Below are 11,776 nucleotides of genomic sequence, written 5' to 3'. Positions count from 1 at the left end.
TCGGGTCGATGGAAAAATGTAGGCAAGGGAAGTCGGCAAAATGGATTCGTAACCTCAGGAAAAGGTTTGGCTTTGAGGGCTGGGCACGGGGGTCCCAGTACCGAACCCATCGGTTGTCGGTGGACTGCTCGAGCTGCTCCCGCGGCGAGAGCGGGTCGTTTAAATTATTTATATTTGAGTTAAGGTATTTTAAATTATTTATATTTGAAAACTAATGAAATAGTTGTCGGTGAGTAGACTAATTGTTTGAAGAAAATTTATGGTTGTCAAATTGTCAAATTAAAAGAAGGTTGAAGTTAAGGAATAGTGTAGTTGAGCAAGGGATAGGTAAAACAAGGGATAGGTAAAACTTTAGGATCAGGAAAATCGAAGGAGATATTATTTAAAAGAAAGGGACGGGACCTATATTTTTATAAATGCAAGTTAGAAAGAAGATACAAAAAAGAAAAATTGCTTAGACGACAAACTTGTATTTGACAAAAAAGAAAAAAGGACCATGCTCCTTGTTGTATAGGAATAATTGTGTCGGTAAGGATTAAATAGAATAGTTTACGTGTATCAAATGTTCAATTGTTATTTTAATTATTTAAAGTTATTCTTTGTGTTACTTTGTTACGGTTCTGATATTGTTCATTTAAAGTTCAAAACAAAATATATAAATGTTTTATCGTTCAAGTTAAACTTTTGATTCAAATTTGGAACTTTTCCTTTTCAACTAAGTAAAATATTTATTAATTTGAAAGCTTCGTCTCTATCATAATTGCGTTATAACTTAACTTATATTACTCGTATGTTTAATCAAAATTTGAAACTCAATAAAATGTTATTAAAATATGCAATTTTATCAGCATTTTACTCACGAAAATCAAAGAATTCTCCTTAAAACAAACATAAAGATGCTCTCAATCTGGAATATCATATGACATTAATTTATTATGTCACTAAAGATTATTTTATTATTACTCATTACATTTTATTTTATTCAAAGTTGAAAATTTAGAAAGGACTACTTAAAATATTTTAATCAATTTAAATATTTATTTTTCATGAAGCTGAGTCAAAGTGTTGCTGCTGGTCTTGGTCGGTATCACATGTTTTGTGTGTGATTACTTGACTTCACTAACGTATACGTAAGTCCGATAAATTATTTTTTTAATCAAATATATTGTAATAACTTTGAATTTGAATTTAATTAAATAATCCGACAGAAAAATGGTAAGACAGATAAATATGTCTTAATCCATTATGTTAACATTTTGCTATTTCAACAAACTTTTCATTGCACAATTATGTGACAAATATCAGAGGAAATCTCAGACGGAGTAATAAAACCGGTAAATACATTTATTGTGCAGCATGTGTTACATTAATTCTTTAACCTTTCTTTTAATGGATAACGTTGAATATCTCATATTTTATTCATATGATATACACCTTTTTCAAACATAATAAAATTCCACTAAAATATAGCTTGATCATAATAACCTACTACTCCGCTCTTTAGTCAAACAATATTATAACAAATTTAGAAAACTCATTTATGATAGAAGTCTAAGTTGCATTTTCGTAAAATGATTTCACATTCAAATTGGTCATTAAACACCTCAACATTAGTTCCTTTGTCTCCAAACGATGAAGAAATTACAGAGAGCATTTAAGTATACGTGCAGCACGGAAGGAAAGAGGTGGTGGAGCCATGACCCCTCAATTTTTCTTTTAAATTTATATATATATATATATATAATATAGGAATTGATTAGAATTGAATTGAATATTTTTATTACAATATTTAATGTCAAATAAAATATAAAATTTAATATAATAAAGGATAAAAATTTATTAAGACACTTATTATTTTGTTTCCTTCCATTTTGTTTTTGAGTTTATCACATATTTATTGATCTCTAACTTTCATAAAATTTATGTTCTTTAGTTTCTAAAAAAAATAATTAAACACAAAAAGTCATTAGTTGTGTTCTCATTTATTCTCTTTCTTAAATAAAAAGACAGACAGTAAAATATCAATTTAATAATTAGCATTTTTTTTATTTCATGAATCTTTTTGTATATTATTTTTTTATAAATATAGAAGGAAAATTTTTGTAAGATATTTTTTTCATAACTAATTTTAATTATGACTTGATTATCATAAATTTTTCTTTTAATAATTAAATCTTTTAATTTTTTATTTAATTATGATAAATTATTTTTAGTTTTAAATTTTGTTTTAAAATATATATATATATATATATATATATATATATATATATATATATATATTAAAAATCAACACTAAATAGTAGAGTCCCATAAAAGAGGGATCTAAGAATGAAGCTAAAATTTGAGTTTATGTACGTGTTAACAACGTTGTCATGTTACAATAAATGCTATATGTGTTAATATGAGATGCTTCAGGGATAATGTATTTAATATTCATCTATAATAACAATATATTAAATGGGTTTTAAAAATCTGACTCAACAAATATATTAATATTATATATATATATATATATATAATGGTAAAAAATCTATTTGGAAAATTCTTATTTATAAATATTACTGAAAGAATTTGTCACAATTATTAATACCAAACATTTTCGTTATTTATTGATAATTATCATTGTTTTCCCTTTACAATTTAATATTTTAGTATTATTTTCGGTTCTTTTTCTTCACTTCATCTTCTTCTTTTCATTTTTTTGCTTTCTTTCTTTTTACTTTGATCGATTTTGAAGACATATTTTATCAAATTTGACAAAACTTTTGCCACCATTATATCCGTAGATTTTTTAAAAATATAACTATTGACAGATTAAAAATTTTCAATAAATTTATTAATAATTTTTTAAATAATTTAATTACTAATGAGTTCAATGAAGAATTAAAAAAATTCAATTACTTAACATTTCTTAACAAATTTTACAAAAATTCATGAAAAATTTTAAAAAATTAATCACCAACAAAATTTACAGACAAATGTGACCATGATATAGTCAAAGTTTAAAAACGAAAACTTTGATCTTTTTTATTAATGGATTACCAAAAAACTAAATTATTAACATATTTTATCGAATCCATTATTGACGAAACTATTACTAATGAAAACATTTAAGATGTTTATGATAGCACAAAAAATAGGAAAGAAGTCGAGTTGATGTTTGATGATATTTTGGAACTAGGTACTACTGTTGTGGAATTCTTCTTCATATTGTTTAAAGTGTTCACAAGCCCAACAACATCGAGCATCTAAAATAGGAGGCAACTTACACACAGGTGGCTCTATTAGTACACATGGACATGCAATTTGCATGGCAAATACACCAAAACAAATTTCTTTTTATTTATGATGTTGTTTATAAGACAAGGAGTTGTGTCATCTATCGTAATTATGAAGTTTTTAAGCAAGCTAATTGTTGAAAGGGAGCTCTCGAATCCATAAATTGGTGAAAGTTTTTTTGTGATGAACTAAGAAATTGGTTTTTTATTACACAATAAACTTGATAATAAATTGCTTAGGATCATAAGAGAACAATGAGATACATAAATAATCTGTATAAGTGAATTTAATTTTGATTGGTCAAAATTTCACATTACTAATTGTATTAATCGCTTAGATTGATAATCTAATATGTTAAGGCAAGCCAAAACTCACATAAAGAAAAATAGGACATAACTATAAGTATTTTATTCGATTACATTAGTAACCTAATTGATTAAAACAAAAAATTTTGCCTAATTGATTACATTTTTAATCTAATCTGTTAAAGAGAGTCAGGATAAGCAGAACAAGATATAACTGAGTATTTTAATCGATTAAATTAGTGACTTAATTGATTAAAATAAAAAGTTTTGGCTAATCGATTAAGATTTTAACCTAAACGATTAAACTACAACAAAATTTGATTTACTATATAAATCAGTTTTGAAACTTAATTCATTACAAAATTCAGTTGCTATATAATAACATGTGCTTGAGTTTGAGTATAGGCACAAACAAAGAACAATTCTTGGAGGCTTCAAGCTAGATTGGTGAAGAAGCCTACAAGAAACCATTCAAGACTTCAAGAAGCACTCATGTTTCGAATCATCTGCATTATTGAGTGTATTTCTTTTAGGTTCTTTTATTCTTTAGACTTGTAACTTGTGCTGAGTAGGTCAGGTTAAAGAGAGTGAGAGTGATCCTCTCTTGATTACTTTATTTTGTACTTGAGTGTTGGTGAGGATACAAATTTATTGTATCTTTGTATTCTTGACTAAAATCTTGATTGGTGGATTACCCCCCAACTAAGGTTGTTGAGGGAAGCTAGATAATTACTTTTAATTGAAGTATGTGGTGGAAATTTGATAGTATATGAGTATTAAACTGTTTGAATGAAAATGTTGTTTGATGTTAGTGATAATTGAGTTAACTAGGTAATATTGATGATTTTTGTGATGATGTATGTTGTACAACTGTTTGAATCTGTGTGTATGCAAGTTTGAGATGTGGAAATTGTGCTGAGGAAGTGTTTGATGCTGATTGTATTGTTGGAAGAAAAAGGTAATCTTGGTTGTAGGTTAATTGGTTCAAATTTGAGATTTTGATATGGAAATGGTGAGAAATGGTTGGTGTATTGTTTTGTTGCAGTTGGTCTTGGTTAGGAGCTGTTTTGGATCATAATTAAGTGTCAAAGTGGGAGGAAATATGTTATAAGAGGGTATGAGGTTTATATACATAGTTTACTTTAGTCTAGGACTTGTTTTTAGGAAGTGGAGTAGTGAAAACTTGAATTGAGGGTTCTGTGAGTAATTGGTCATTTTGGTTGATATTATTGAGTTGTTTGGGACTTGTTAGAGTCTCTAACTTGTTTAAAAACAAGCGAAAACTAGTAGAATCCAAGTTGGGTCAATAAAGTGAGATTTTTTTAAGTTATGGAGTAGAACCCAGTAGTAGTCACTTAAAAATGAGTTGATGATGGTTTGTATGAAGTTGTCTAAGTCTAATTGATGGTATAATATAATCTAGGAGTGTCAGAAGTTGGGAAAGGTGCATAAAATTGGTTAGAAGTGGTTGAGATGCGCAAATTCTGCAGTTTTAGTGCTGTAGAATTATGCAATCTCGCTGAGCGAACAAACTTGGTGCGTTGAGCGAATGTGCTTTAGCTGACCAAACAAATTTGATGCGTGTAGCGAGAGACATTGAGCAAAACCCACTTTTTCTCTTTTCGCATAGCGAGTTTGGTGCGCTGAGCGACTAGTCCATAACCTGGTTTAAGTATTTCTTTCTTTGTTTTATGATAACTTTAAGATATGTTTTTACTTTGAGGATGGTGTAGAAATATCTATAGTATTTTATGATAGTTTATTTTTGAAGTTATGTATGTATTTGATGTATGATTGCGTATGAGTTTGTATGAGTATCAAAGTAAAATTATATGGTTTCATTCATGGTTTCAAATGGTGTGGAAGAGAATTCCAAGGAGGAATTTCTCAAAGGTGGTTTCAAAGGTTGTACACTACAAGAAATACACTAATTACCAAAGGATTTATTGAAGGGCATGTGAGGTGGTGATTACCGAAGGATTGGGACCGTCGGTAATGACGCAGTGATTTTATCAAAGGATTACGACCGTCGATATAAGCATCGACTTAATGAAATGCGAATTTGGGATTTTCCTCTCCTATTCTCCCAAATTGTTTTCGCGCAACTTCCCCCTAAGTCTTCCTTTCTCCCTTTACCCCAACTTTCTTTCTTCGAGCACTACTCCCTTTCTTCATTCCCCAATCCAATTGAGTTTGAGAAAATCGTTTCTCCTTTGCTCCTAATCCACATTGGCTTCCTTCTTCGGTTGGTGGTGGTGAGGTGAGGCTTGAAGCTGGTTTGGTGGTCTGAGGAGGATGTTGGTGTCGCTACGAGAGGTTGGGTGGTGTGTTTCTCTCATATTCGTTAGGGGTTTATTCTACGATTGAGGGGTTTTTTTTTATGGCTATTCTACGGTAGAGGCTTACTTGCTGCCTTTTGTGCCGCTGTCGAGGAGGCTGTCTTCGAGGGAGGGTGTGGACAATCCCTACAGTGGAGGTTTTGTGTTGTGTGAGCGAGGTTGTCTAAAGCATCTTGGTGGAGGTTTTGTGTTGTGTTTCTTCCCTTGCCGTCAAGGTAAGTAGGTTTCTGACTGAACCTGAATGTGTTGAGCCCCTATTCTTCGTAACAGGGTGTTTGATGATTAATATTTGTTGGTGTTACGTTTTTCTAATGTAATTTGTCCATTATTGTACAAGGTTTTAGGGTTTCGATCAGGGGTTGAGTCACAGAACATGTGGAAGATTCCAACACAGTGGGTAAAAGCTGGTTGCAAAAGGGCTGCACTCAAGTGTCCAACAGTTCATCATTTCCAGGTAGGTAAAGTTCATCCTCTTGTGTTTGCCATGTTCATTGTGTATTGTTAATTGCCTTATGAACTGGGAGCAAATTATAATTGAATTTGGATTGTAAAGTTTGCAATTTGAGAAATTTGAGCATGTATGAATTGTCTATTTTGATGATAGCCTTGATGGAAAATAAATTGTGCAATTTGAGCATAGAAACTTATGATGATGTTGTTTTAGTTTGCTGCTGATTGATCTATCTAAAAGACTATAGCCTTGATGGGAATCAGCCTTTTTCCCTAAACCTAAACTTAAAATAACTCACAAAACTGAATAACAGTACACAATGAGCATATAGTAGGAGAGGTTTATTGTTTGGTTACCTCTAAATCTTCTGACCTCATAAAGTATATTTGAACATTTCATGACTTTAGAAGCTAACATCTCCTCCTTAAACTTGCATTGCATAAATAAACATGTTGCCCCTCTTTTTGACCAGTACACACACTTGTTAAGTAACCCTACCATTCAACCTTTCCAAAATAACTTTCTGTCAAAGTTATTTGCTATTTCCCCCTGAAATTGCCTTCCATAATGGTCCCACATCTGAAATAAGGAAAGAGTGAGTAGAGGAACTGCCTATTATTGCAATTTAGATGTCGTGATTGCACCAGCTCAATGATAGAAGTGAATGTTAATGAGCCTATTTGGAACTAGAAGCCTACCCTATAAATATGGTAACCTCAATTAAATTCATACACACAGATCTTACCTTTTATCTCTCTCTTTCTTCTCTCTTGTGTGCTCTTTGCTGCATATTGATCTTATATATAACCTGTAGACCTTCTTCCCCACCCTTCCACCTAAATGGCCTCTTTGAAGAAGACTATCACAACACCCTTCTAAAAAGCTTGCACTTTTTTCAACCACCAGCTGCCAAGGAATCAAGTTAAGTCTCAACTCGATCTCTCTTCAACCTTTTTCATAATATACACAATTCTTTCCTTACTTTCTATCTTCTGCTATAATTCTCATTCTCATTCTTCTTTGTTTGTGTCATTTCTAGCTTTATTTTTCAATTTCAGTTTTGTCTTAGTCATGTGCATTTGTTGATGTAGTGTTAGCTCTATTAACTATTAGTAATGTGTTCAACTATGATTATTTCGGTTTATGTGAGTTTAAGGTGCTAGACAAGCTATATATCTACCAACAAAGGCAACGAGAACTTGTTCTAGTCTTGGTGATACAAGCTGAAGCACTAGAAATCAACTCTGATTTCATTTTTGTTTTAACGTTGTTGTAGAATTTCTATTCTGGTTTCAAATTATTAAATTTGTTTCAGTTAATTTCCTTTGATTCCGAAGCTTTATACAACATTTTTTAGTGTTGTTGAAGGTTTCTTAAGGTGTATCAAACCATAATAAGCAATGGAATGCAATATGCATAGCTTCGTTGCTCAAAATCCTTAGCATTTCGCTGTTTCAGAATTTAATTCTAGCTTTTCACCTTGCCCAACTTCTTTGAATTGTCCATTCTGAGTTTGGTCATGCTAAGCCTTTTAATTCTAGCTTAGTTTAGTACATTTATACTTTCTTAAGTCAATAAAATTATTGTCCAACCTTTTTGCTTCTCTGGAAATCTGATTTTGGTGTTATAATGGTGTCATTTTAAAAGTTGTATGCAATTATTTTACATTCACTTTAATTTGTACTGATCCTTCCTTAGACTTTTCTATTCTTTCACTTTATTTGTAAACATTTCAATGCAGTCATGACAGGAGAAGGTTCAGAACATCGTGATAAAGGAAAGGGGGTAGCAAGGCCTAAAACAAGGCAACGACAGGCACCAAAGTATGTACTTAGGGTGCCGGCTACACTACCTACCACAGCTGCCCCCAGTCCATCATTTGTGGTGCCTTCTCCTACCCCTGTAGTACACCCTCCTCCTACCCTTGCAGTACACCCTCCTCCTACCCCTGTAGTACACCCTCCTCTACCCCTACAACAGACATTCTTCCTCCTCCTGTGATTATTACCCTCACTGCTCCCCCTGACCCTACTTCTATACCTTCCTCATCTTGTATACCGCCTTCTGAGATTGCCACACCATATGTTGATCCAGATTCACCTGGTGATGGTGATGGTGTTGACTTGCCCCTCCATGATCGACCATGGATTCAACCATATGGTAAAGGGTAAGACTTTAATCCCTTTTTTAACCATTTTGATGTTTAAAGTTTGTCTTAATTCAAATGACTTTTATTTCTTTATATGCAAGTTTATTCCATCCAGGGTTGCTTCCCAGGCCATCACATGATCAATTAAGCAACAATATTTGAGTCCATGGCCTACTTGGGGAGTAATACCTTTAGATGACAAAAAGTCATTATGGGACCGTTTTAAGGTGAACAACCTATTAACTAATTGTCATTTTTATTTTAGTATGTTCATTAATCAATGTTTGTTTTGTTTACTGTTACAGATGAAGGTGTAGTGGAAACCTGAACATGTAACTCAAATACAAAGAAATTTCCACATGAAAGCATCTCATCGGCTGTCAGAGATGTTTAGGGATGCCCGTAATGCAGGGGAGCGCCCTTACTGGTTGGGTGAGCACATTTGGAACTCTTTACTCGCTCATTGGAATTCAGCAAAGTTTCGCAATTAGTGTGCTACAGCCCAGAGGAACAGAGCTTCTGAAAAGGGTGGCACCCTGCATACTGGTGGGTCGATCATGGTTCATGAGCATGCCATTCGTATGGCAAAACTTTTAATACTTTTCTATTTCTTTCATATATAACTTATGTATTTTCTATTTCATGTACACTTCTAACTCTAAATTATGTTACAGGCACAAGCTTTGGGATGGGCGGTCCATGTTGATAGGGTCTTTGCACAAACTCATGTTCAGAAAGGCACTAATCAATTCGTTGATGAAAGATCTCGAAAGACTCATGTAAGCAAATAATAATGCTACTAATATTAATTTCTCATTATGTTATTGTATTATTCCCTAACATTGCTTTTAATGTTTGAACAGGAAGAATTTTCTACGAGCCTTTCAATGGTTAGATCCGAACATGGGTCAGCTCCTACACCGGATGGTGCGAGTAATGAGGACGACGACATCCGTAGGACACAGTGCTAGGTCGATGTCGTTGGTGGGAAGAAAAAGGGACGAGTGTACGTTGCAGGACAACTTGATGCAAACTATAAAACATCAAGAAGAGGTACTTTGAAGCACCAACCTTCGAGCGCTTGACACAGCTACTACAACAACGTGACCAGGAAAATCATAATTTGAGAGAAAATTACAGTGACTTGAGAACTGAGTTTACAAACTTCAAGTCCCTGGTCATAAGAGCGCTGCCTGATGCTTCAAACATTCATTCCACTGTCCCTTCGACCCAGCCACGACCCTCCTGTCACCCGTCGTCCCTCAACAACCTACATCAGTCCAGCCCACACCAGTCTAGCCATCTATAGAGCAGCAGGACGATGAAGATAATTCTGATGATGACTATGTAGATTATTAATTTTATTTTGTTATTGAACATAGTTCTTAGAACATTTGGATGTTAGACCATTATGTTTCATGTCTAGATGATATTATTTTATGTTTCATGTTTCATTTATAAATGGAAGTTCTTAAATTTGAACAATACAAATGATGTTATAAAGTTGTTTTTGTCATTAATGATTGGATGATTTTGGGATGCATATTATGGAGGTCTGTCTGTGGTTTGAAAATATTATGCAGGTCTGTCTGTACTGTGAACATGTTATGCAGGTTTGGTTGGGTGGATAAGAAATACAAATTTGATTTAGTTTTTCCTGGATTATACCAAAGGATTTATCGAAGGCTTAAGCCCTTCGGGAATTATAGAAGGCTTTTGCCCTTTGGTAATTACCAAGGGCTTTTGACCTTCGGTAAATGTTAGCGACAAAGGATTTACCGACGGTTATCTGGCCTTCGGTAATGCCCTTCTAATGTCGTGAGAATAGCAGGAGGTCCTAGCCTAGGGGCTTTTCCTTGGCCTAAGGTGAGTGATAACGGAGTAACCTTGTGTGGTAGCTTGGGGTGGGCCAGCTGTTTGACCATAATAAGTGCATGAACTGCCATAACTACATATTCATACTAATCTGGATAGTCAAGTCTAAGGTCTTTACAGGTTAAGATGTTTGGAATGATGTATGTGATATAAATGATTTATGTATGTTATGTTATAAATGTGATATGATTTCTTTGGTATCTAGCTTATCCTTGCTTCTGTGTTGTATGTTGTGTGTTGTTTTCTCTTTTGCAATGATCACCTTAATAGGTGTGAGCTTAGGGATGACATCTTTCAGGGGATTCAATGTTTGGTTGAGAGAGAAAAGCAACAAGATAGTCTTTGGTCCGTTAAGGATAGGATCTCTCGTCCTAGTAGCCTCAAGTTACATGTAAGTTCTCATTTATGTACGCCTTATTTTAGTAGTTTTATACTACTAAAATGGATGTTACATTATATGTATCTAGACCTTCATTGGGTTATTTCATGTGCACCAACTTGGTTTGATTTAGTTATGTGTTAGTAAAATTTTAGTGTCAATACATTAATGATGTCTTGGTAAAATTTTATTTTATTTTTTGTTAAACGTTATTGTAATTGAGTTATATGAATATAAATAAATTTGGATACCAAGCAAAATATATGTTTCTAATTAAAAAATGGATTGTAGATTTACCTATTTTTTTTGCAACATGTAATTTACATCCAAATTTACATATGAAATATTTCTATGCATTTTACTGATGAATTTATCCGTTAGTAATATCCCTCAAATGTCTTCATATTTAGATTTATTTTGTGGATAATTTACGCATTCGTGTAAAAACATCAATAATATTTCATACGCCTTCTACCATAGCCATGTGAAATGCTCCTTATTATTACCAATGAATTATTTTGTATATAACATTACACAAATTATTTTGTATGTAACATTACCCATGGATAGTTTCGTATGTATCCTTATTGACAAAATTTTTATGTATGTAATTGTACCTACTCTTCTTTTACATACCAATTTATTTTCGCATGTAATATGTTAATAATATTTAATTTGCGATGGATTTGATGTCTACCTTCGAATTTCGTTCACAAAAAATGTTTTTTTTTGTTGTATAAGGAAAAGTGTTTAGCTTCTTCCAAAGAAGTTAAAAGACAATATTCTCTCACAAATCCTTGTATATTTGTTTAACTAGTACTTTCATTATCTTCTTAAATTCTAACTTCCTCGTCCATAAATTACTAAAAGATTATGAAGATATCTTTCAAAACAACTCTAAAGGACTTCCACCTTTATTGAGAATCAAATAGATGTAATGCTTAGGATGCCTTACCCCAAAAAACTTCACATGTTAGCAAGCTAAGTCTAAGGTTCATC

The sequence above is a fragment of the Vigna angularis genome, chromosome 3 (genome assembly GCF_016808095.1).
Source record: "Vigna angularis cultivar LongXiaoDou No.4 chromosome 3, ASM1680809v1, whole genome shotgun sequence".
Taxonomy (NCBI): domain Eukaryota; kingdom Viridiplantae; phylum Streptophyta; class Magnoliopsida; order Fabales; family Fabaceae; genus Vigna; species Vigna angularis.
This window is presented reverse-complemented; position numbering follows the sequence as displayed.